Below are 26,482 nucleotides of genomic sequence, written 5' to 3'. Positions count from 1 at the left end.
GCACTAAGTGTACATTTTAAAAATAAACGAGGCAGATTTAGCAATATGATTATTAGAACACTGTGTATCGGGATCGCTTTGTCTCTGCCACTATTTGTTTCTTTTCTCATCCCCCTCAGTAGGAAACTTGCCTTTGTTTAAATCAGTATTTAAAGTAGCAGTAGATGTGATATATCTGGACTTTAGTAAGGCTTTTGACACATTATATTCTTTAAGCAAACTAGGGAAATGAGGACTGGATGAAATTACTATTAGATGGGTGTACAACTGGTTGCAAAACTGCACTCAAAAAGTAGTTATCAATGGTTTGCTGTCAAACTAGGAGGATATATCCAGTGGGGTCCCACAGGGGTCTGTCTTGGGATCAGTACTAGTCAATATTTTCATTAATAATTTGGAGGATGGGGCTGGGGAGAGTACGCTTATAAAATTTGCAGATGCCACCAAGCTGGAAGGGATTGCAAGCACTTTGAAGGACAGGATTGTAATTCAGAATAATCGTGATATACTGGAGAATTGGTCTGACATCAACAAGATGAAATTCAATAAAGACAAGTGCAAAGTACTACACTTAGACAAAATCAAATGCAAAAAACAAAATAAGGAATAAGTGGCTAGGCAGCAGTACTGCAGGATCTGGCAGTTATAGTGGATCACTGAGTTGACAGTGTGATGCTGTTGCTTAAAAGGCAACTGTCATTCTGGGATGCATTAGCGGGAGTGTCATATGTAAGACACGGGAGGTGTCCTGCTCTGCTCAGCACTGGTGAGGTCTCAGCTGGAGTACCGTGTCCAGTTTTGGGCACCATGCTTTAAAAAAGATGTGAACAAATTGGAGAGAGTCCAGAAGAGAACAAAAATGATAGAAGATTTAGAAAACATGGCTGTCAGGAAAGGTTGAAAGAATTGGGCAGGTTTAGTCTTGAGACAAGAAGACTGAGGGGGGGGGGGCATAACTTCAAATATGTAAAAGGTTGTCATACAGAGGAGAGAGAGATCAATTGTTCTGTGTCTCCTGGCTTAGTTTGCCACTGTGGAGAGTTAAGTTAGGTATTAGGAAAAAAATTCTAACTATACAAATAGTTAAGCACTGGAACTGGTTCGTACGGAGGTTGCACAATTACTGTCTTTGAAGGTTTTTAAGAACAGGTTAGACAAATGCCTGTCTTAGATGGTCTAGGTATATTGAATCCTAACTCAGGAGTGGGTGATGGATTAGTTTCATTGCACCATGACCCACTTCTGACAACAAAAATTACTACACAACCCCAGGAGTGGGGACAAAACCTGAGCCCTGCTGCCCCGGGTGCGGGGACCAAAGCCCAAGGGCTTCAGCCCCAGGTTGGGGGCCTGTAACCTGAGCCCCACCACCCAAGGCTGAAGCCCTCAGGCTTTGGACCCAGGTGGTGGGGCTTGGGTGCTAGGACCCAGCAAGTCTAATGCCAGCTCTGACGACCCCATTAAAACGGGGTCGAGACCCACTTTGGGGTCCCGACCCACAGTTTGAGAACTGCTGAATTAGATGATCTCTTGAGGTCCCTTCCAGCCCTACATTTCTGTGATTCTATTATTCTGTTCTGGTGACCAGTCTCAGAACTATCCCAGGTTGATTTATCTGATGGTGTAGTGCAGTGTTTGTCAAAGCCCATGGATTTTGACTGCCAAGGGGGGGCCACAAAAGGCAATCATGGGGGTTGTGAGGCACTGAATATTAATACTTTTTTACTCTTACTTTTATAATAAATGTGAGAGGATCATGAAAAATTTTGACTTTGAATAAAGGCTTGCCAACGAGGAAAGGCTGAGCAATGCTGGTGTAGTGTTAGGAATAGTAATAACACCTCGTTCTTATATAGCGTGTTTCATCTCAAAGTGCTTTGTAAAGGGGGTACATGTTAAAGCTGGACGGAGAAACTTCTACAGAAGCATATTCCATCAAAATATTCAGTTCCAACGCAATCGAAATGCTTCATGAAATTGGGTTGATTTAGCCAGAAAACTGAAGAAAACTGGAATAAAAAGTTCTGACAGTATTGAAACCCCCCGTTTCAACGTTTTTGGAATGAAATGATTTTTCGTTTTGAAGTTACTTTCTAAAAAAAGTCAAAACTTAAACAACACATTTCAGTCTTTTCGAAACAAAAGACTTTGGTCAACCCATAATACATTTTGTTTGGAATTTTCTTTCCTGGAAAATTTTTGAAATTTTTGGTTTTTCATTCCAATTTGCAAGGAAGCCAAATTTCGAAATGTCAGACGCCTTCATGAAATGGAGTTCTGTCCTCCGCATGGCACTCGTCAGTATCATCCATCCCCATTTGACAGATGGGGAAACAGAGGCATGGAGAGTCATTTGTCCAGGATCACACACAGGCCAGTGACAGAGCTGGGAGCAGAATGAAGGTTTCCTGAGTTTCAGTCCAGTGCTCTAGCCTCTAGAGGCCATACTGCCTGGCATAGTATTGCTATCTAGGGTAGTATCTCCCTAAATAGGAATATCCCAAATAGCTCAGATGGGATGGCCTCCCTAAAATAAGGCTCATCATAAGCAGAGCAAACAGTCAAATGAAATTGAACTGAATATATAGCCATGTTACTGGAGCATGAGATGAAGCCACTCCAGCCAAACATGCTAATCCCACCTCCTGTGTAGTCCTACAGCAGAAATGGGTTGGCAGGAAGTCAATCCATTGGTTAAAAATGGCTACAAAACCTACAGATCTGCTATAGATTGGCCAAAGCTGCAACATTTGAATAAATACCTTAATTCCTATTCATTATTTGGATTACAGTTGTGTTCAGAGGGACCCACAGAGATTAGGGTCCCTTTGGGCTAGTCTCTGTACACACACACAGTCTCCGCCCCAAAGAGTTTACAACCTAAATAGACAAGGCAGATGGGTGAAGTGACTTCTCCCAGATCACCCAGCAGGTCAGCAGCAAAGCTGAGGTCTCCTGGGTCCCAGTTCAGTGCCCTATCCACTAGTCCACGCTGCCGTAATGTACAGGGTTGATTGCCACTCGGAGTTTTGCTTCAGTCCTATCTCTAAAATGTAGAGGAACAAAACGTGAGCTAGCTAAGGAGTAATGCTGAGAGCTTCACATTGGGGTTTAACCCTTTCGCCGCCAACAGACCATGTCCTTGTCTTCATCAGCCTTGTCACTGGAATGTCTGTCTGTGTGACTGGCATGACGGTGCTTATCTGATGGATTGGCCCCTAGGGCGGATCATGTTTTCCTAAGTGGAGCTGGCATATCATATTCAGCATGGACTGGGTTAACTGGAGCAAACACAAAAAGGGGTTAATTAGGCAACTGTGTCTATCTGATGCCCTTCTTTGTGTATTTTCTGGCCCAGGAGATGTTGAATTGTCCCTAGGAGATGATGCATTTTCTAAAGTCTCACCAAACGGTAGGACTGAAATGTAATGGAATCTGAATGGAATCCTAGTCAGGGCTTTAGCTTTAGCACATTTAGCTAATAGCTTTAGCACATTAGCCACGGCCATGTGATCACTCCAGCTGACATGGAACCTGTGGGTGTCAGCAGGAGCGAAGGGAGCCTGGCATGACATGGGCCAGCTCTCGTGTTGCTGTCAATGCCAGGTTCCGTCCCTCTCTTCCTTCAAAGCGGATGAAGGAGACAACGGCACAAGCAAGAGAGCGGTCTGGGCAGGGAGAGCAGGGCTGGCACCTCCCATGGATGCTGTCAGGCATAATTAATGAATGCATAGGAAATGCATCCTGATCCTGAGAGAGAAGACCCTGCACAAGGACCAAATGTTGTTAGTGGAAAGGGGTTGGCGATGATGAGATGTTTGTGACAGAAACACTGCCCTTGTGGGGGGGGACCCACGCAGGAGGCAGATCTGACCTTACTCTGCCTTTGGCGGCCACACTTGCGGTCAGTGCCGACAGAAAGGGTCACACAAGAATGCTAGATTAGGGAAAGCCTGAGCAAATAACACCAGGCTCCAGTTAGAAACATTAGCTGTTGATCACATGACGTTATCTCTTAAAGTGCCCAGGATAACAAAGCTCCATCTGTTCATGTTGTTGGACAGTTTTGGAAGTGTATAGTGTTGGGGAAAGGTGCCTAAGTCTGCCTGTGCCCATGAGAACAGGTATAGCACAGCCAGCAGCTGTACCAGATGCCCTACGCTGCTCTGCCAGCACACATTACCACAGCCTGGGCTGCCCACCTCCAGAGGTGAGAGTGTCGTCCTGTCTTCCATGGCCTGTTATGTCCCCCCCGGCCCCCACCCCGCTGTTACTAGGCTCCTGGAAAACATTAATGTGTTCATCCTCACAGCACTCCTGGGCGGGAAGTATTAGCCTTGTTTTACAGGTGGGGGGTGAGGCATTGAATAACTTGTCAAATCACATAGGGAGTTCGTTGCAGAGCCAGGAATTTAACCCAGCTCTCCTGAGCCTCCATCTAATGCCTTCGTGATAGAACCATCCTCAGTTGTTTCCCCATCGTGGCTCTGCTGGGTTTGCCAGTGAGGGTGCCTGCTAGGGCCAACTGCAGTGTGGTTTCTTTGTCATTGACACCAATCCACTAGGTACTGGTCTGAGATCACTGGTTTATTTCACACAGGCTGCCTAACAGCTATTTGATGGCAATGAATTTCCACCACTACCAACCTAAACTGGATTTGAACATGTGAACTAGAAGCGAAGGGCTCTGTCGCCTACCACAAAAAAAATCCATCTGTCTCTAAACAGAAACAAATTTAGAAAAAGAAAATGGTTCACGCTCAAAGGTCTGTATTGTTTTAGTTGGAAGGGAAGTTAACTGTTGCAAGGGAGACCAGCACTTGTTAATCCTCTCTGTAACATTAGGGTCACGTTTTTCAAAAATTGTTTTCCGAAATGTGCCCCCCCACGTTTTGTTTGTTTCACATGAGCAAATCTGGGGGGTTGGTGCTTGTTTTGGATGGATATTTTTTTAAAACTGGTGCTGATGGCTCCTGCTCTCAAATGAGGGGAAGACTGGCCAGCCTGTTTTAAGGAGCTAGTGATTTGGTGTGCCTCAATTGTGTGCCTTAAAGGGTCCAGATTTTCCCAAAGTGCCGCATTCCCAGCCTGTGAAAATCAGGCCGATGCGAGGAGTCTATAACTGGATACCTGAAGACTGAGGCACTCACAATTGTTAGTTGTTTTTGGAAGATCTTGGCCTATTGCTTGTGTGAGAACACACCCAGGTGAGTGTGAGAGTGCAGGCAGCCTGTGTGTGTGGCACTGGGGCATGCTGTGGTGACTAGAGGAGTGAGTGAGTCCTGCTAGGAATCTGAAACAAACACTCCCTGTTCTCCAAATTAAATATTTCACATATCAGAGATTCTACAGAAGATACACACAGCTAAAAATAATCCAAGCTGGTGGGGAGGTGACCGCAGTCGCTGGCAACCACTGGCTCTGGATTTAGCCAAAGCTAACTGGGCAGGTAGTCAGAATGGGACAGGTGTGTCTGAAAGAACCCTAAGGCTGAGGAGGAGACGTCTCTGGGTGTCTAGTTTGAACGCAGGAAGCGTTCCTTTCATGCTGACCGTTCCTTTCATGCTGACAATCCTCAGAACCCCACCCAGTTACCTCCTGGGGCTGTTCCTTGCAGTTCAGAACCAGGGGCAGGATAGTAGGCTGTATTTGGGGGGGGGGGGGGAACAGTAGAGGATCAAGACTCTGTGATGGTCCAGGTTTGTCCCATGTTAAACCTCTTCCCCCCTCCTCCAGGGATCAGTCCATCCTCACAGGACTGGAGCAGCTCCTTGTCCCACCCCATCACACTCACTCCCCTGGGCTCTGCTGCCCAGCAGTACTCAGCACTGACACCTCCAACGGGAGCCTCTTCAGCCCTCTCTGTGTCATATCTCCCCTGCCCTACGTACCTACCCATGTCATAGGTATATTGCAGAGCATCAGATCTTCCCACTGACTGCAGAGTGTGAGTTGGATCAGAAACCAAGGCTGGTTTCCCCTTTACTGCACATGGTGGGGTAAATCAGCAGCCACAAAAATGTCTCTTCCACAGTTAACCCATATCGTTATGCTACCAGAGTGGAAGAATTCTCCAAAGAACCCAATACTCTGTTATCTAAGCTCCTCAGAAACAATAATAAACTCAGGATTTGTACTAAAATAAAAAAAGGTTTCCTGAGAAAAGGCTTAGGTGGGGTGAACTTCCCAGCATTGAAAGTAAACCACCCATGTGTTTCTCCTGAGACTGGGCTTGGCATGGATTGCTCCCTTGGAGGGAGGACTGCAAGGTCACTGCCAGATTGGATTAGAGCTCAGACAGGGACTGCCTCTGCGGCTGCCCTCCTTACTGTGGATCAACAGAAGGGGTTAGAGCAGAGGTGGGCAAACTACGACTCTCAGGCCACATCTGGCCCACGGGACCATCCTGCCCGGCCCCTGAGCTCCCAGCCAGGGAGGCTAGCCCGCAGCCCCTCCACCGCTGTCCCCCCCCCACCCCACCCCCCGCAGCCTGAGCGTGCTGCACCACGCCACCAGCGCTCAGGCCCGCTGCTCTTCCCAGGCAGTGTGACGGCGTGGCTGGCTCCGGCATGGTAAGGGGACGGGGAGTGGGGGATACTGGGGCAGCAGTCAGGTGACAGGGAGCAGGAGGCGGTTGGATGGGTCGGAGGTTCTCGGAGGGGATCAGGGGATGGGGAACAGAGGGGGTTTGATAGGGCGTGGGAGTCCCAGGGGGACTGTCAGGGGTGTGGATAGGGGTTGGGGCAGTCAGGTGACAGGGAGCAGAGGGGGTTGGATAGAGGGTGGGGTCCCGGGGGGGGCGGTCAGGGGACAAAGAGCAGGGGGGTTGGATGGGTCAGGAATTCTGAAGGGGGCAGTCAGAGGGCGGGAAGTGGGAGAGGGCAGATAGGGGGCAGAGGCCAGGGAGTTTGGGGAGGTACAGCCTTCCCTACATGGCCCTCCATATACTTTTGCAACCCCGATGTTGCCCTCGGGCCAAAAAGTTTGCCCACCCCTGGGTTAGAGACTAAAGCCTGATCTTGCAAGCTGCATTCAAAACATAAAACTGATACCACAAAGCACCACCGCTGAGAACATGCTGGTATTTGCAGAATCTTTATACAAAATTCACAAACCGCTTGGAAGGAGCTCATGAAATGGGGGCTATTTCCCCTCCCTTGTCAACCTGCAAGCCACATTTAATCTAGACAGATATAGCTCAAGAGTCCATTCCTGCAGAGCGCTGGAAGCTCTTAATGTCCAGTGGGGTCAGTGGGAGTTGAGGGCCCTCAGCAGCTCACAGGATTGGGCCCAATGCTAGTGAAGAGACCCAAATAATAGCATCATGTATACTACTGCTGCTACCAAAAGAATATTCCTGCTAGAAGATGAATCTGTCCTCAAGAACATGAGAGAACTGGCTGCGTGCACGTTCCCGTCAGCATCGCTGATCTATAAATATCTGGGGAAAGTGCAGAATCTAAAAGCTCTTGGGAGAAGTTTGGAGGTTGACTTCAGTGTCCGTCTGAAGGGAGAATTAGCAGAGGGCAGACTCTCCAGTCTCTGAGCTGATTTATATCATGTGAATTTACCTTGTGCTTCTGTATTGACAGCCCTGTCAAATCCAAGTTAAGGAAAAACACAGCAGGTTTCAGCTTGTCGTGTCTCTGCTGATCACATACCTTGCCAAGGATGCCATGCCGCTCATGATCTGTGCTTCTATCATGAGTAAACAGTTGTGGCTCAGAACTGGGCACTTTCTTTCCTGGCTTTTGAAATTCCCTCCTATTCTTACTCTTTTTTTGCTTTCTCTCTCCAGGCACCAGGCAGAAATGCTAAGGGTGAGGAAAACCTGGTAGCCACACTGGGCCTGACTGTCCATTGCCTGGCACCTTGAGGAGGTGCTTAACCCAGAGCAAAGTGGGTGTGGAGCACGGCCATTCTGATCTGGTGGCATTCTACACTCATTGTGCACTGGTGTGACTACACACGGTGCAGGCCAATGGTGAATCAGGCCCTCTAGTTGCAAAGGCCCGAAGGTGATTTTAAATAACTGGAAGGGAACAACTCCGATTTCATATGGCGTCTGATTTAAACATATCCCTTCCCCCAAGCCCCTCTGATAAGGTCTTGTTTCCTTCCATTCCTAAGTCTTCCTGCCAAAGGAAGCAGTCCACAGATAGCAGCCGTCATCCCTGCACTGCATTACTGCCTTCTCTGACTCACTGCTGCTTCCGGGGTCCCTGGGAATGCAGGTTTTGGAGCCTCAGGATTCTGCCTTAATCAGTTCCTAAGGATCTAATAAGGGCTTGATGCAGGAATCTCTGGGTGGTATGGTCTGCCTGTGTTATGGAGAACGTCCGCTAGAGGAACACAATGATCCCTTCTAAAATCCTGACTGCCTTAATATCTGTTACTCTATAATAATGAGAACTAAGGGCTAAATTTTCACTGCTTTAGGGTGCCCCCTTGTGAGCCCAGGGGCCTGATTTGAGTCTGAGCCCCTACATTCCAGCTGAAGTCAATGGGAGCTGTGAGTGCTCTGAAAATCAGGCCCTAGGTGCCTCAAGATGGGGACCCCAAAATGGAGACACCCAAAATCAGGGGAGCCTTTTGGGAATGCAGGCACAGGTAAATAAACGGGCATTGTATAGAAAATCTTTTAAAAAGACCCAAATCAAAAGTGTCAGAAGGGCGGGTCTGTAATATGAGTCATTGATATGGAAAAACAGCTCCAGATTCCCCAGGCTCCCTGGGAATGGCTCAGTGCCCGTGTTTGCGGAGACTTCTGTAGCTTTTTCCTCTTGCCCAAAGCCTTGAAATGTTGGCTAGTTTTGGTTTTCCGCTCTCCCATTCTGCAGTCAGTAAAACCTGCCACCTTGCCCTATAATTAGCACAGAATCCACAACACATGGGAACAGACCAAGAGATTCTGGAAACATTTCTAATCTCAGCAGCAAGTCTGACTCAGGTGGCTGGGAGAAAGCGAGGCCCTGATTCAAAGCCCATCCAAGTCAGTGGGAATCTTTCCTTTGACTTTACTGGGCTTTGGATCCTGACCCCTTAGCGCCAGATAGGGCAGATGCTTGCTTAGGAGGTGCATTGGTGGCTTCAGAGTGAAATGCTCTCAGATCCGAATAGCACAAATGGGAATATTTCTCCCTCCTCCATTCCTGACGCAGGACCATGAATCCAGTACAGTTAGTGTATAATGCCAGGTTGGAAAGAGTGAACTAAGGGCTGGCTCATCGGAGAAGTCAGTGGGAGTGGAAGTAGTCTCAATGGGAGCAGCATCTGACCTGAAGTCTCAAGATGAAAAGAATCCTATGCCCCCCCCCCCTTTTTTTTCCCCTCTGGTGCACCTTGTGATTACATTATAAATCAGAGACTGGGCCAATCAAAATAGGGAATTATATTGCATGGGAAGCCTAGCCAATCAAAACAGGGAATGGCTGTGCGTGTGAGACTCGTATTCTAATGAGTAGAGCACTGTCTACCTCCTGAGTAGCAAGAAAAACTCCAGGGGAACATAATGTTCTACTCCAGCCAAACTCCTAACATGGCACTGAATGAGGGGCTCTGTGTCTATGCAAAGTGTGGAGGGTGTCTATGAATGGTAGCGTGTCCATTTCTCCTGGCTGAGCGCTCGCATTTGAAGAGCTTTACCTCACACGCACACCTCCCCCAGGAGCCAGAACTGCACATTTGCCTTCTCCAAGCTAGCAGGCACTTGACTTCTGAAGCAGCCAGTGGCATGTATGTGCTGGTGTGGCCTAGTGGCTGGAGTGGAAGACAGAATGTCAGGACTCCCAGCTCTGTCATTGACTCACTGTATAACATTGGGTAAGTTGCTTGAAGGCTCTATGCCTCCATTTTAAGAAAAGGGTACAGTATACTGATCTACCTAATAGTGGGGGCTGTGGGCCTTTTTAAAGGAATGTTCAAGAGCTCAGATCCTCGCTTGAAATGGGGTGGAATATACCCACGATGCATTGTTATTTAATACCCCAAACTACACTATTTAAGCACATCAATCAGAAAATGCAAAACCTTGCTTCCTTCAGCAGCTTTACTCTCAAGCAGGCTGCACATCAGTGAGAATACTTGTCATTTAAAAGCCCACACTCGCTGCACAGTGACATGACAGATCACAGCTCTTTTCTTATACTGAGAGTAATAACTGTTACCGCAGCTATAACATATGGTAGCCAGGTCAGTGATTGGCTTCTTAGTGACGGTTATTTTAAGCTAATCATTTACCTGCATAAATATTTAATTAAAACCACTATTTAACACACGTGCTGGGTGGCCAAGTTAACATGTTAACACAATACAATAATCTCTAGCTTGCCCTTACAAGATTCCCTTGTTTATAAGATACCTCTGGCCCTCAACACCAATTTGTTATCTGATTTCATAAGTGACCCATAAAGCTGCTCTTAATAGAGCTGGCAGGCAAATGCACTGCAGCGTTCTGCTTCCCAGCAAAGGCCCTGTCTACACTAGTGACCACAGTGACAGCTGTACTTCACTGTGGTCACTAGTGTTATTATGGTACCAGTCTGAACTAGGCCAAAATCTTTCGAGAAAGAAGACCTGCCATAATGGCTTGCTTCACACCACCCAGCAGGAAATGCTGAGGTGTGTTCCTCTTTAAGAGCCTTTCTCAGCCTCTGCAGCCCCCCTCTCTCCCCCTTTCCCCGCCCATGAGATGATTTATTGAAGGGGTTGAGGTCAGTGAGCTGTGTGTGTGACTGGGAGGCTGTTGTAATTCTTTTCCACCAGCTCCACCTGAGAGATTGGCTGCTAAGGGTGTTTTTGACACTCCCCAAAGGTGGATGTTAAAGCTGGACTCACTTGCTGGCTGATATTCAGGCTTGCAAAGGGATAAAGTCACTCCATCAAAGACTGAAACCAGGGCTTTACACCTGTTGGTTAACAGAAGAATGCCCTCTGCAAGGAGGGGCAGTAAATGCAAGGCATGGGGCTTAGCATTAAGCATTTACAAGTGCCTGCTGGCCAGCCTGCCTCCCAAAGGGGGATGGACTCTCTGGACCAGGTTCAGTGCTGATTCACATGCCCTGATTGATATCAATGGGACTGTAGCTGGGTGCAAATCCAGATTGGTGAATCTGACCCCTCCCACTTCAGGAGATGTTCTCCATTTCTTAGGGTCCCTTTCCTGTTAAACTGCTGGCTTCTTCATTCTGTTGAGTCAAGAAGCCTCTGTCAGGCTCCCCTAATGCCCTGAGAGGAATAAAGCTGCAAATATTCCCATGTCTAACCCCACAGGTGAGTAGCTGCGTCACCTGCCCTAGAGTCACTCTCCTCCCCTTTCCAGGGGGCCTGAAGCAGTTCACAGATGCCTTCAGTTGGGATAAACTGTTGCATCCGTAAATTCCATTGACAACTGTGGGAATTTTGAGGGTTTTTTTGCTGGGCGATGGAGGATTTAGACGTTTCATCTGCTGAAATCGTGTCTGACACTTTAGGGCTTTTTTCAGTCTGTAAACTAACTATTGCTGCTTTCATCTCCCTCTCCTCCTGCTCGGTTTCTATTTCTTACTCACGTCCTGTCTGTATATTTTTGGACACTTGCTAACAATTCACTTTGGGCTGAAACTTGGCACTTAGGAACTCAGCCGGGAGTGTCCCTATAAAACAAACAGATATTGTTTGAGCCGGTCTGGTGGCAGCACAACCACATGGGGGGAGGGCGTGAGTCTCCAGCCCTAGGCCTGGCAGGGGCTGGGAGTGCTACTGAAGCAGCCCATTCAGCCCCTGGACAATATGTGGAGTGGCACTGATGAGCTCTGGAAACCCTACTCCCCAGAACCCTTCTGGGGATCAGTAGACTTGGGAGCCATCCATGGCTTGGGCTTCTATTTGACAGTAGTGAGTTGGAGGAAGTCTTGAAAAGAGGGCTTGCTGGGGCTGATCAACAGTATGCCATGCCCCGCGTGTACCTGGAGGGTAGTGTGGCTCTGAATGATGTGGCATTTCTGTAAGGTGATATCCCTGCAGCTGCTCCTCCTGTGTGCCCGACACACTTCTGCTGTTAATATTTCATGCCTGCTAGTCTTCCTTGCACCGCTGCACAATAGGTGCCTATGACAGCCAGCTCCATTTACAGCTGCAGCCAGAGAGAATGAATGGATTTTTGTTTGGAGTGGTGTTAGGTTTCCTCACCCCTTGTGGTCAGAGTTGTCCTATGGGGGTAGATGGCTCTGCAAGGGGTAGGGGAGCTGATCTGGCCAGACTGATTTGGCTGGCAGGATCAAAAGGCAGTGGGAGTCTGTTGGATGTAGACTGATATTTGTTTACAGGATGCAATGTGTCTATGGGCCAAATTAGCAGCTGGCATAATTCCACAGACCTAATCCATTGACTTCTCCGCTGATGTAATTCCACTGAACTTGGCCCTGAGCATCCACAGGGGAAGAAAGTCCCAGGTTCATGCTTGACTGTGTGGTAGATATGTGCGGGGATCCCAGTCAACATAGGAGCATAAGAATTACCATATTGGATCAGACATGTGGTCCATCTAGTTCACTATCCTGTTTCTGACAATAATCAGCAGTAAACTGGGCAGGAAACTCCACAATAGGCAGAAGTAGTATAAACCCCCAGGAAGGTCTCTCCTTAATCCCTAATGGTTAGAGGTTGGTTTAAACCTTGCAGCATGGGGTTCTGTTAGCATTAACTATTATAACTTTGTGTTATCCATGTAAATGTACAATCTCTCTTTGAATGGTGCCAAATTCTTGGCCTCAACAACAAGCTAAACTGCACTGCCCATTTTACTGTACAAATACATGTCTTTCACTGCATTTGTACATCAGTTTTCTGTATTCCGGCACCTTCTTTACTATGTCCTTTTGTGCACTTTTTGCCTGATTCTCTGTTGCTTTACACCAGTACAAAGGGGGTATACGATGCTATTAAGTCAAAATAAAACTGTACTGAATCCAGATCTTCTGATTTCCAGTCTTAATCACACCACCATCATTCCTCTCGGGTTTTGTAAGGAGTCTTTACAAATGTTGCTGGCGGCAGAACCCCAGTAATCTGGCTCTGTGGTCATGACTCGAGCTGGTCGAAACTCAGAATTTCCATTCTGCAAGAAACTTTTTGAAATTTGTTTTTATTCCGAAACTAAATGACGGCAAAAAATCTCGCCAAATGCAGTTTTCTAAAAGCTGTCATTTTGGATCAATTAAAATGTTCCATTTCGATCAAATCAGAAAGTTGTGTTCCGCTTTCAACAGGTTTTATTTTTTAAATTTGTAATATCAATTTTTAAATGAAGAGTTGTTTTGAAACAAAAATCAAAATATTCCATTCTGTTAACGTCAAAAGAGAACGTTTTGACCTTAGCAAAATGCTTTTTTGTTGTTGTTCTTCGGTTTCTTTCCTTTACAAAATTTTGTCACACACAACATGTGTGTGACAAGGTGGGTAGAAAGCTGGCTAGATTGTCGGGCTCAACGGGTAGTGATCAATGGCTCCATGTCTAGTTGGCAGCCGGTATCAAGTGGAGTGCCCCAAGGGTCGGTCCTGGGGCCGGTTTTATTCAATATCTTCATAAATGATCTGGAGGATGGTGTGGATTCAACTCTCAGCAAATTTGCGGATGATACTAAACTGGGAGGAGTGGTAGATACGCTGGAGGGGAGGGATAGGATACAGAAGGACCTAGACCAATTGGAAGATTGGGCCAAAAGGAATCTGATGAGGTTCAATAAGGATAAGTGCAGGGTCCTGCACTTAGGACGGAAGAACCCAATGCACAGCTACAGACTAGGGACCGAATGGCTAGGCAGCAGTTCTGCGGAAAAGGACCTAGGGGTGACAGTGGACGAGAAGCTGGATATGAGTCAGCAGTGTGCCCTTGTTGCCAAGAAGGCCAATGGCATTTTGGGATGTATAAGTAGGGGCATAGCGAGCAGATCGAGGGACGTGATCGTTCCCCTCTATTCGACATTGGTGAGGCCTCATCTGGAGTACTGTGTCCAGTTTTGGGCCCCACACTTCAAGAAGGATGTGGATAAATTGGAGAGAGTCCAGTGAAGGGCAACAAAAATGATTAGGGGACTGGAACACATGACTTATGAGGAGAGGCTGAGGGAGCTGGGATTGTTTAGCCTGCAGAAGAGAAGAATGAGGGGGGATTTGATAGCTGCTTTCAACTACCTGAAAGGGGGTTCCAAAGAGGATGGCTCTAGACTGTTCTCAATGGTAGCAGATGACAGAACGAGGAGTAATGGTCTCAAGTTGCAGTGGGGGAGGTTTAGATTGGATATTAGGAAAAACTTTTTCACTAAGAGGGTGGTGAAACACTGGAATGAGTTACCTAGGGAGGTGGTAGAATCTCCTTCCTTAGAGGTTTTTAAGGTCAGGCTTGACAAAGCCCTGGCTGGGATGATTTAACTGGGAATTGGTCCTGCTTTGAGCAGGGGGTTGGACTAGATGACCTTCTGGGGTCCCTTCCAACCCTGATATTCTATGATTCTATGATTCTATGTTTCCATGAAAACTTTCAATTTTGATAAAATGGCATTTGTCAGTGGAAAGCTTGTGGCCATCTCTATTCATGACGTCCTCTTCCAAGTGAGAGCTCCAGGAATAACAATCTTTGTTTGTTTGCAAACAAAGGAATAAGGGCAACAGACTGTTGACTGAAAATGACTATAAGTGAAGGTTTTGGTTTTCAAAGTGCCTTGGAAGAAGAGTGCTGGCTTTCAGTCAGGTAAGCCCTATTTTATTTCATTGAAGTCATTTTATTTCGTCAGTCGCCACTTCCAGCTATTGATAAAGAAACACCATCCGCCAAAGGCGCAAACACAGAGGCACTGTGGTACCAGCCAGCTATGTCTGAATCATAGATCATCCCTATATGGTTCTTGTTTCTGTCTCTCTGATGACAGGAGTTGGGATTACAACCAGTATGTGGAACAGGGATCCCATTTTCTGAAATCCTGAATTACCTTTAAATGCTTCAATATAGCTCTGCAAGGGTTGCCCTCAACTATTACAGCCTGCCATAGCACTGTGCCACATCTCTGTTAATATACAAGGTGCATATACTCAATAGACATGATGGTGGAGACCTAGTTCAGTTTGCCATTTGAAAAGGTGCTAAGGCAAGAAGAATGGGTCAGGGGTTCAGTTCAGAAGTCCACCACAGACTTCTTAATGTGACCTTAGGCAAGTCACTTAGCCACTCTGCCTCAGTTGCCATCTGTAAAATGGAGATAATGTAACTTCCCTACCTCACAGGGTTATTGTGAGGATAATTACATTAAAGATTGTGAGGTGCTTGGATATTATGGTAATGTGGGCCATACCTGGAGGGGGAGATGGTGGGTCCAAGACACAGTTTGAATCTGGATCTCAACACTCCCGAAACCAAAGTGTGTCAGAGATTGGGCTGAACCCTAATCCTAGATTCCAGTACTGGCTGATGCATTGCCTGCCTTTGTTCCAAGTCTATTGTATGGTTCTGCAGGTAGTTTCTGGCCACATTTTAGTATTTGGCTCATTCTGTTAAGGAGAGTTTTCAGAGATGTGGTTTATGTTCACATCAGCTGTCACCATAAGCTGGAATGATGTTCTAATGAGACCCCCCCATTTAGTTCACATTTGAATTTGAACTCTGCAATCTGGTCTGCTTAAAAGACAGGCCAAAGCTCTGAATTCTCTCTAGTAGCTTGAATCTAGTGTGCAGTTGGAATGAGTGTCATTTTAGTCAGCACTAAGGACTAAACCCTGGATGTACACAGCTAAGAGCATGAGCCTCTACAATTAATTACAATTAGAGCTAAAGCAGAACTAGTTCCTCTATCTAGGAGCTGTCGGAAACATATCCTCTGTGGATCAGACACACGGGGATGTACAACACGTGCTGCACGGTGAGTTACACAGTAACCAGAATGATCCCCCCCCCCAAGAGACGTTCCAAATGAAGTCTGTTCGCTTTGCCCTTTGTTTAATTTCCAATGGAAGAAAGTGTGTCGCTGGATTTGTCCAGGCAGCTTAAAAGGGCCATTTCTAATCTTAATGATGCAGAAGCATTTTAACAACCTCAGCACAAATAATTAACCTGGCACAAGGGGAAAAAAAGCTGTCATTGTATTTGAGCTCTGGACCCATGTTGGGGATCTTGTTCTGGGTCACAGAACATCAGCCATGTGATTTCTCCTGGCTCCTTATCAGAGCTCTTGTTCTAGGGCCAAACAGCAGAAGTTATGGCAGGTGCCTGCTGCAACATGCCAGCTGGCAGAGGAGGAACCCAGCGGAGTAGTCAATGGTGCTGAGAAGGGAAGGGGTGGAAAAGTCATCTGTGCAGCACAAACCTACCTCACGGATGTAGGATGCACCAAACCCCCTGCGATCAATGAACCCATCAGGCCTTTACCAGTTTCCCCCAAGTTGTCCCCTCTGAGCTACCAGGTCTCTTGTATGTCTGTGCAGAGGCTTGGCCCTGATTTTCAGCCCTGAAGGGTATCACAGGTAAAACTTTGCCTGTGGGCACAAAGGAGGAGCACCCTTGTTCGACACCCTTGTGCTAGTTCCCAGGGGACAGGTGGGCAGGGAACGAGGGGATCAGGACTGGTGCTCATCTAACGGAAAGGCACTTTTAAAACCATGCAGGGAAGCAGGGTGAGCACGATTGGTCTTTGTGAGCTCCTGGCAACGCCAGGGGAGAGCCTGGCAACAGAGACACCTGTTAGCCTCAGACTGATGGGCTCCTGGAGCTGAAGGGAGAGTTAGTGGTGGCTGTTTTAAGGGCACAGTAACCTAGGCCAGTTAATATAGTCTGTGCAGCCTGAGGCTAAATAGCAGTGGAGAATCTGGCTCAGTGAGAACTGTCAGGTGGTGGAATGGCCTCCCAAGGGAAGAGGCAGAAACGTGGGGCACTTCAGAGTAGACAGTACAAAGCCCTTCAGGGCAGAGACTGATTCATGTAGATTTTCCAGACTGCAATTAAACTCACCCTACCTTCTCTTTGATTGAATAGTAATCAGGACCACTGTTCTTCTGCACCCCATCTGCTGGCTAAGGGGAGCTGTTAATAAGGACACACAGCCATGGACAGCTGCCTGTACACATTTTTAGTGCTCCATTTTCTAGATCACTGTTTTGGCCAACTCCAGCTCGGATGACAAGTTATTCACTTTGGGTGTTCACATTTTAATAAGTAATTAAATCACAGTCACATGGACATGCAGCAGGAAAAGGGTCCTCCCATCTATCCCACATGTGACAGGATCACCAAATCAGCTGGGCACTCCCAAGGTATCATATGCACACACTGGCAAGAGATAGCTATGATCACAACACAAGTGCATTTTGGTCTCTCTATCCTGCTGAATCTGTTCCTGCCCAGTTTTAATTCTCTTGAGTCTCAGCTGGCTGGGTTGCTGCTTATTGCAGCTAATTAAGCTTTTTTGTTTTTGTTTTGTTTTGTTTTTTTAAAAGCAGCTGTGACCGGCAGCAGTAATTAACCTTTGGATGTTTTCTTCAGCGTTCAGCCCCAACTGAGATTGGTCAGTGAACTGAAATCAGTGCCCTGAGCCTTTTGTGACATGTTTACTCTTCCCTCCTCATCTCCAGGGCAAAAAACCACTTTATTCACATTCCTCACATGCCAGCCTACTTCAGGTTTAATTTGAATCACAAGGGGTGCCTGGGACTCCAAGATACTGCCTGATTACAGCAAATCTGGATCTGGATACCAGCCCCGACTCTCCTCTCACTAGCACTGGTTTTGCACAGATGTAAAACTATAAGGCCAGATCTTCAGCTGGCATCAGTTGGTGCAGTTCCCTTGGAGCCATGCTGAGGCTCTGATGCATAGATTTCAACGAATTACTCCTGGTTTATATCACAGTGAAAGAGAGGGGATCAGGCCTGCTGATTACACCCCCCATGAAATTTTGAAGGTGTGCTGATATGGGATTTTCAATCAGCCCGTTATAGAAACAGGGACCATCCAGTTGTGGGTCTGGATTTGGGGACAGATTTCAAACCCTCCTGTAAGTCAATGGAACTACTCACACACTAAAAGTTAAGAACATGCTTCAGTGCTTTTCTGGATCAAGGCCTAATTCCCCAGGCAACCACACTGACATCTATGGACCTGATCTGAATCGCTCATTGGTGTAAATCTGGATCAACTCCACTGAAGTCCGTGTAACTGAGATCAGAATTTGGTCCTTTGGAGTTGCACTGGGGGTAAATCAGCATAGACTGTGGCCCACAATATTGATCAGAGAGCCCTTGACTACGCTAAGCACCAGCATCCACCATCAGTATGTGAATTCCTTAGTTCCATCAGGTTAGTATCAGAAATATTAAAGTGAGGCCGTGAAGGGATCCCAGAGAAGTCCCACTTGCAGCAATGATCAAGCAGGTAGCGAATACAGTAACTTCTTGCTTAATGTTGTAGTTATGTTCCTGAAAAATGTGACTTAAAGCGAAACAATGATAAGTGAATCCAATTTCCTCATAAGAATTAATGTAAATGAGGGGGGTAGGTTCCAGGGAAATTTTTTTCACCAGGCAAAAGACCATATTATGTAAATATATGTATACACAGAAAGTTTTAAACAAACAATTTAATACTGTACACAGCAATGATGATTGTGATGCTTGGCTGAGGTGGTGGAGTCAGAGGGTGGGATATTTCCCAGGGAATGCCTTACTGCTAAATGATGAACTAGAACTCAGCAGAGCCCTCAAGGGTTAACACATTGTTGTTAATGTAGCCTCACACTCTACAAGGCAGCACAAATGGAGGGAGGGGAGACAACACGGCAGACAGAGGAACACACCCTGTGTGTGAGAGAGAGATGCGCATTGCCCCTTTAAGTATGCTAACCGCATTCTAAGTACATTGCCTTTTTAAGTAAATCCAGAAGTTGAGTCAGCAGCTGCTGCCTGTAAGCTCCCTCGGTCCTGAGCCCTGTTATGTCCCCTTCTCCCCTCCCTCCCTCCCTGCTCTATGGAGATAGGGTAAGCAGGTGGCAGGAGCAGGGAGACACCCTGATATTAGCCCCTCTCTTACCCCACCCCAGCCCGCACCACAAGCAGGAGGCTCCCGGGAGCAGCTCCAAGGCAGAGGGCAGGAGGGACAGCTGAACTGCTGGCAATGGGCCGTGGGGGGAGGGACAGCTGAACTGCCGGCAATTGATAGCCTGCTGGGCGGCTGCCGCACAGGGAACTTAGGGGAGCGGGGAGCTGACGGGGGGGCTGCCGGCCCACCCTGGTTCCAAGCCCCCAGCAGCTAGCTCCAACAGGCTGCTCTTCCTGCCAGCAGTGGACAAGGCAGGCGGCTGCCAAACGACGTTATAAGGGAACATTGCGCAACTTTAAACAAGCATGTTTCTGAATTGATCAGCAACGAAACAAGATTAACCGGGACGACTTTAAGTGAGGAGTTACTGTAGTCTGATGGGTTTCAGAGTAGCAGCTGTTTTAGTCTGTATCCATCAAAAAAAAAAGGAGGACTTGTGGCACCTTAGAGACGAACAAATTTATTTGAGCATAAGCTTTCGTGAGCTACAGCTCACTTCAAGAAAATCCACTCATGAAGTCAGTAGAGCTGGGCTGATGAGGCAGGATCCAGATTGTTTCGGACATTGTTTGGGTTGAAGGCTGACTTGGGGAAGAGTTAAGGTTTGGAGTCACTAACCCAGAAACCCTGTGAGAGTTCTCCCACCTAGGGCAAAAGATTCACGATAGCAGGAGATTTAAGCTGCATCCGAATGGGATCATTACAGTGGCTCTGGCTTTGGATCCAAACAAGAACCAAAACCACTGGGGCACATTTGGATGCTGGGCTCTCACTCCAAACCTCCTATCACCCAACTTCCATAAAATTCAAAGAGGTTCCAGCTTTGGCCCGTGTCAATCGTTCATAAACGATTTTGTTCCTTATACTAATGAAAACCATTGTAATGATTGTCTGAGTTGTAACGTAGTCCTTGCTACAAGGTGTGACTCAGGGACTCTTACACTTATAGGCTCCAAGACCATTCCCATTCAGCTGTCCTTGGCAAAAGGAAGGTTGTCTGGGGTAGGATGTAAACTGTGCTGGTTATGGGGAGTGTTGGTCTGGAGGACTGTGCCTTTCTTCCTATGGAGTGTATTTCTCTTTCAGAGTTACACAGCGCTGGTGAATTTCACTGCTGGATGGATGGTACTTTGGTTTACTGCCATGCAAATGGACTGCACTTTAGCCCTTGCGGGATATAAATCTGGACAATTTGAGACTGATAAGGCAATAAACAACCAAGAAAAAGAAAACAGGAAGAAATAATTCAGAGAAAATAAAATAGAGACTGTTTTGAGCTGATAACAGAATTAGGATCCAGAATGAAGGAGAAATTTGCTGTCTCCCTTGAGAATTTGCATTGAAAGAACAAATCCAAATGAAGCTTGTAATATTCTTATTAGTGCCATATCCAGTTGGGTGCATTTTTCATTCGCTCTAGTGGGAGTTGCACTCTTATGCAAAGGCTGTAATTGGTCCCTGTAGTTTAAAATCCAGATCTTCTGCTGTGTCAAAGCAGCTGTAAGCTGCAACCCCAGGGCAAAACTGCCCTAAAGCCTCTTTAACTGGCCACAGAAGGATTCCACCCTCTGCAAGATAGGAGAAATCTTGCCAACTCCTCCATGCAGCCCTTGTGGGGAGATGGTTGGGGGGAAAGGAGCATGGCTAGGACACCCCTTCACCCTTAATGATCCCTAGTTGCCATAACAACAGCTGTTGTAATTCACACCTGCGGGCCAGTGCAGAGCAGCCCCCCCTCCCCCCCCTTTGCACCTCTCCTCCTAACGTATGCCAAGGGCTGGATCCTAAGGAATCCAGGGTTAAATGCACTACTCTAATACATGGTTTAAGCAAAGGTAGGGTCAAGACCGTTTGCCAGGCTGCTGTGGAGAGCAGAGCTGCTCCCAGAGACAGACCGAGCATGTGGCAGGCAGCCCCCAGCATTCGAAGCAGGGAGGCTGAGAGCTGCAGCAAAGAAGTCATTATTTTTCTTTTTCAGCCAGTGAGAAGGCGGGAGGAGTGGGAGCAGCAGGAGTTGAGTGACCCCATTTTCACAGTGGAAAGTCCCAGCCAGCTGTAGCTGGCGTGGGGGCAGGGCATGGTTCTGGTGAGGTGTCCGGAAAGCGCAGGCAGGAGGATTTTGGCAGCTGGGAGTTTGCTAGAGTGCCTCAGAGAGGACAGCATGATAAGTCTGATTGCAGGACATCCTTGAGGTACAGATGCACTCCGCCTGCCAGAGGTCAATTTCACTGGCTTAACTAGCTAGAGGCTCCGCCACACAAGTATGTAAGTGTTTGAAACAAGTGGGACAAAACACCTCTCATAGAATAACCAGGATATCTGGACAAGCCTGAAAGTGAGGGCCATTCCCAGCTCTCAGGGATACATCGTCCACCTGTGTGGGAGACCAATAGGACCTGATCTCAAGCCCATGGAAGTCAAATGGGGTCTTTCCATGTGGAAGCAACAGGAGCCTGCTGGTGGGAGGAGCAGACTGAGGAAACTGCTGTCCCTAACCAAGAACTGTATTTCCTCTGAAAACATCTGGTGAGGAGAGCATCACAGGATGAGCAGCCTCCTTTGCCTCAGGAAATACACCCATTGCTCTTTCTAGGTGACTTTTGCTAGCAGGGTGTTCACATGGCTGGTGTGGACAGGAACAGTTTTTCTGAGACTCATGGAATGGAATAGTGATCCCTTACACCCTGTAGTCCAGAGCATGGTTTATAACGAGGTTGTTAGAAAAAATATTCCCATCCCCACAAGCTAAAGAAATTTCACTAGAGCCCTGCTAGAAACGAGCCTGTTTCAGCGGTGGTGTTGTGAGCACTGATGAGCTGTAGTATGGATGGAGCCTAAGTGCATTCATTGGGAAATCATTGTGCAACCAAAACTAACTGTGTGAGGCTTCCAAATTGTTCCGCTACATGGACACTTTCAGGGCAGATTATTTCTCTTTTTTTAGTTGTGATTCCTACTCATTTATCCAGATTACCGGGGGAAGAAAACAGGTCATCTTATCCTTGGCATCATGCGTTTCATCAAAAGAGGATTACAAATCACTCTGCCACCGAAGAACTGCATAATGTGAATGGAAACCTTTTGCTTCCCTTCAAAGGGAAAAGCTTTCCATTTGCATACAAACCTGCCTAGCAAAAGGGGCCTTTTCTGTGCAATATCAGGGCAATCAGAGTTCCATGCATTACCGGCTGCCTAAGGTGCTCCAGTTGAAAGTTAAACTCCCTGTTTGTAGTGACCAGCTGTTTTAGGGATTGGTAATAGGATAAATTTGCCCTAAGGTTGTCTGTTCAAATCCAGTGCAGGTAGGGTGAATTGTTGTCACCCCCTTAAAGGTATATGAAAGACACATGGAATGTCTCAGCCCAGTTTACAGTGAACAAGTGTCCACCCTACCACCACTGACCCTAAAATGCATCTCGACAGAAAGGCCAATGATTGAACGGGTCTGGAGACTCAAACTCCCCTCCATCCTCTAACAATGGCACCTCCCAGAGGTAAGATAAATAGACCACATGGTCATGTGGGTGGGGTACTGGACTGGGAGTCCGGAGCCAAAGTTTGTTCCCACCTTGGCCTCGGATTGCATAAGGTCTAGCTCATTCTTGGCTGGGGTCCAGAGTCCCTGCTGTAATACAGGTGGGGTAGTGTTTGGAAACTTCCACTACCTATTCTGTGGCTAGAGAATTTCAGATTAGCAGTAGCATAATCACATGCATGTTGTTTATGAAAGCTCTTCAATGAGGCTTCTTATGACAGATGAGTACAATGGGAGCGGAAGAAAGGGGTATCTCAGAGATCAGGTGAGAGGTTTTGAAGGACCTTAGCTAGTAATGTGGGCACTTTGCTAGCTATCTAATGTTGAACATAGGTCAAACGAGACCTGATGTGGATACCTTGGCAAAGGAGTGATGTTGCAGTGCCATTGTGACATCATTCCAGGAGGAACAGTTGCAAAGGTTGGGCCACTTGGGTGTGTTTTATTGCGGGATGGGAAATAATCCCTGGCCCTGATGTTATTCCAGGAAGTCCATGGTCTTTCAAAGGCACAGCCTCTGGGGACGGTCTCTCAGAGAGGATGTTTGGAAGGCTGGCAGGTTTGTGTATATTTGGGTAGAATCAGCAGGTAGTGGGATAGCTTTATTACAGATCACGCTGAAATTATAAATTTATGCAAGGTGTGAGTCAGGGCAGAATTTGGCCCTGTGCTAGGAGAAAATGGTTGTCATCAAAACCACTTAACCTTCCCAGAATCAGCATTCACGAAAGAGAGAGAGAGAGACTGATGTGGGGGAGAGAGGGAGCAGAGAGAGAGAAAGGAAGAGGGACAGACAGGAGGACATAGCTGAGGGATCCAGCCCTAAAAGAATCATCCAGGCAATAATTCTGTGAGATTACACTTGCACTCCCCCCTCCCCCTCCCACACACACATTCCAATGTGGGATTTTTTTCATGCCCCAGAATAGTTAATTGATCACATGTGGTGCTCTGAGTTGTTTCCTATGGACATTCCTCAACCCCATCGCTACACACACTGGCAATACATAGATATATTTCACTTTTTCCTTAATCTGAAATTAAAAAACCTCTGGAATATTTTTGGGAACATTTGGGGCTTTTAGAACTGTGGGGCCTCTTAAATTTCCCACATCCCTAATAAGGAACCTGGACAGTCACAAGCCTATCTGAAGGGCACTCACCTTTGCAATGCACAAAGGAAAGTGATCTGTCCGATCCAGGGGTCAGATCCTCAGATGGAGCAAATTGGCATAACTCAATTTGCTACCACAGCTGATTTATTGCTACCACAGCTGACTTATACCCATAGCAGATTCTGCCTAATCTGTTCCTTGAGCATGGGTTCAGCTTTCAAGTGCTATACTACAAAACCTAATGATCAGAGCTTTAATATGTCAGACAAATAATCATGCACCTGCATTAAGCAGCACCTGGCACTAGCAAGGAAACCCTCATCCCAAGCAATCACTTTAAAGTTTCCAGTGCAGTTTGGTTCCACTTTATCATAAAGACCAACCTATACTAGGCAACCAGTTTTGGACACCAGCTAAGGATCAGGATCAGGTCTGACCGCAAATCTAGGATGGTAAATAAATAATTTATATTACTCTAAATGCCTCTTGTTTAAATGAGAACATTATGCCGCCCGGTGTGACAGTTTCTACTGCATTTATTTGCATTTCCATAGCCAAGTCTGTGGCTTTCAATCTCCCTTTTTATGACAGAGCCTTTTAAAAGGCCTATACCTCCAAAGAGCTTAGCTGTCAGGGTCTCTTTTTCTACTGAGCCATTCTTTTCTGTGCCCAAGCAAATCACTTGATTACACAACTAAATGGAACCTTGGACACATAACTGCAAGCTTTGAATTCTTGGAGCCCATATTAGCTGTATTTTGTTTGGCACCAAGAAGGCTCCCAGATAGCTTCGCAGGTGGTGGACAGCCGTGTACCTCCATTGACTTCTAGGCAGGTAGGACAGTTTACACCAGTCGAGGAGCTGGCCCTCTCACTGCAACTGCTTTCCCTGACATGGAAACTGGCCTCACTGCAAGGCAAACCCTGCAGGGGCAGCTCAGTGACTGCAACAGGCTTTTTGAATGAGTAAGAACTGAAGGATCTGGCCCTGTTTAATCTTCCAGACAGTTCTTGGAACATTTTCAAAACAGCCCAGCAGAGGCAGAATCACACGGAATGGCCCTAATTATAGGAGACGTAGCATCATCTTTTACTGCCTGATTGTTTCACAATATGAGGAATAGCATCAGAGGGGTAGCCGTGTTAGTCTGGATCTGTAAAAGAGGCAAAGAGTCCTGTGGCACCTAATAGACTAACAGACGTATTGGAGCATGAGCTTTCGTGGGTGAATATATGCATGCATCCAACAAAATGGGTATTCACCCACGAAAGCTCATGCTCCAATACGTCTGTTAGTCTAAAAGGTGCCATAGGACTCTTTGCCAATATGAGAAATAATTCCCAGAGTTTAAAAATACCATCAGTCAACACTTTAAAGAAATCTGGTCTCGCCAAATGTCCCCCTGAGGAATTTGCTCCAGTATTTAACATCCAAATAAGCAAAAGGGGGAAAGCATACAGACAATGTCTCTTGCTACAGGTATAAAATGAAAGATTTCAGGGAGTCTGCACAGTCATGGGTCAGCTCTGCAGCTCAGAAATTACTCCCACTAGATTTTTAAGTACAGTCTAAACTTGTGTGCTGTGGGATGACCCAGCAAACCAGCAAGTCAGAAAGGATCCAGATTTGAAACAGGAGAAATTCCTTCCAACTTCTCCAGAGAGGAGGAAACCCCAATGTTTGTTTGCAAACAAACAGAGCTGACATAAAAATACAAACTTCAGACTTCATTAAAAAGCCTCTTCTCTGCCAAACGGCCGTCCCCTGCCAAGAAAGTGCCACCTACTGGAGGTAGGACACTGGGCAGGAAAGGGAGAGAAAAGGAAAACACTGTGAAAATTGCTGCTTTTTCCTTCTTTAGAGAAATCCCTCTCTTTAACGTCTCCCAGCACTAAATTCTTACCACCCTTCCCCGCACCGGACGCACACGCTTCCCCAGCTGCATGGCCCCCGTTCTCTGAAGTAGGCACATGTCACAGAGAATAAGGGACTGTGGAGAACTAAGAGGTGAGACTTACCGGTGCTGAGAAGCCTCTGCTGTTTGTTTCCTGGTCTCTATTTCCTCTCCCAGTTAGCTGTGCCCTGTTAGGGAAGTCCTGCTGCCATTCTCAGTACACCAGGCGTCCCTGTGCTTTTTCCCTCAGCAAATTGCTTTGGCTGATGTGAATACAGCCCCAGTGTCCCGGAGGCTTTTAGCTGAATAGTTTAACGGAGAGGGAGGGAGGGGGGAACCCACCTAATATTCCAGGGTGGCTCCTTTTTATATTCGCTCTGCCCCTGTCTTCCACTTCGGTCTCCCCAGTGTCTCTGAGAGCAGGTGACAGGCGGCTGGGTAGTGGAGGAACAGCATGGGGAGGGGAGGGCTGGGAGGCAGGGAGAGGTGGAGCCGCAACCAGACAACAGGTTACTGTGTAACTAGGAGCTCGAGGCCCTGGCTGGCAGGCGGCATCCCTGGAGCTGCCTCCAGTGCTGGGCGCCTCTGCTGGCCCGGGGTGGGGAGCGGGGGAGCAGAGCTTCGTGCTGCCTGGGCTAGGGGCAGGGAGGGCTCTGGGGCGGGCGTTATTTCTGTTTTCTGTCATCTGGGAAGATTTGGGCAGCGGGGGCGGGAGAGAACGAGGAGGGAAAATTACTGACCTGGCTGGTCGGGGGCCGGGGGGGGGGGGGGGGTTGGGGGTGGAGAACAGGGCGTCTTTTGTGAAGCAGGAGCCACCTCTCCCAAGCTTTCCATTGGCTCACAGGCTCACTCTGTCTCCCTGGGTGTTTTTTCCTGCTTG

At 47.2% G+C, this 26,482-nt stretch overlaps 1 protein-coding gene across 5 annotated transcripts in view; it reads right to left on the bottom strand.

Annotated features, from left to right (window-relative positions):
* Nucleotides 1–26,250, bottom strand: part of EPS8L2 (EPS8 signaling adaptor L2) — a 110,506-nt gene extending 84,256 nt beyond the window's left edge. For 2 of the 5 annotated variants that reach the window (XM_073347140.2, XM_073347143.2), the window contains exon 1: nucleotides 25,727–26,248. The gene's annotated coding sequence lies outside the window, so the exon portion shown is untranslated. Of the gene's footprint in view, nucleotides 1–25,726 lie in introns of all 5 variants that reach the window. The other 3 variants (XM_073347145.2, XM_073347142.2, XM_073347141.2) reach the window with 3 other exon arrangements.
* Between the last annotated feature and the right edge of the window lie 232 nt (nucleotides 26,251–26,482).

This window comes from Lepidochelys kempii, chromosome 6 (genome assembly GCF_965140285.1).
Source record: "Lepidochelys kempii isolate rLepKem1 chromosome 6, rLepKem1.hap1, whole genome shotgun sequence".
Taxonomy (NCBI): Eukaryota; Metazoa; Chordata; order Testudines; family Cheloniidae; genus Lepidochelys; species Lepidochelys kempii.
The sequence above is the reverse complement of the archived record's forward strand: the minus strand, read 5'-3'. Positions and strand labels throughout refer to the sequence as shown.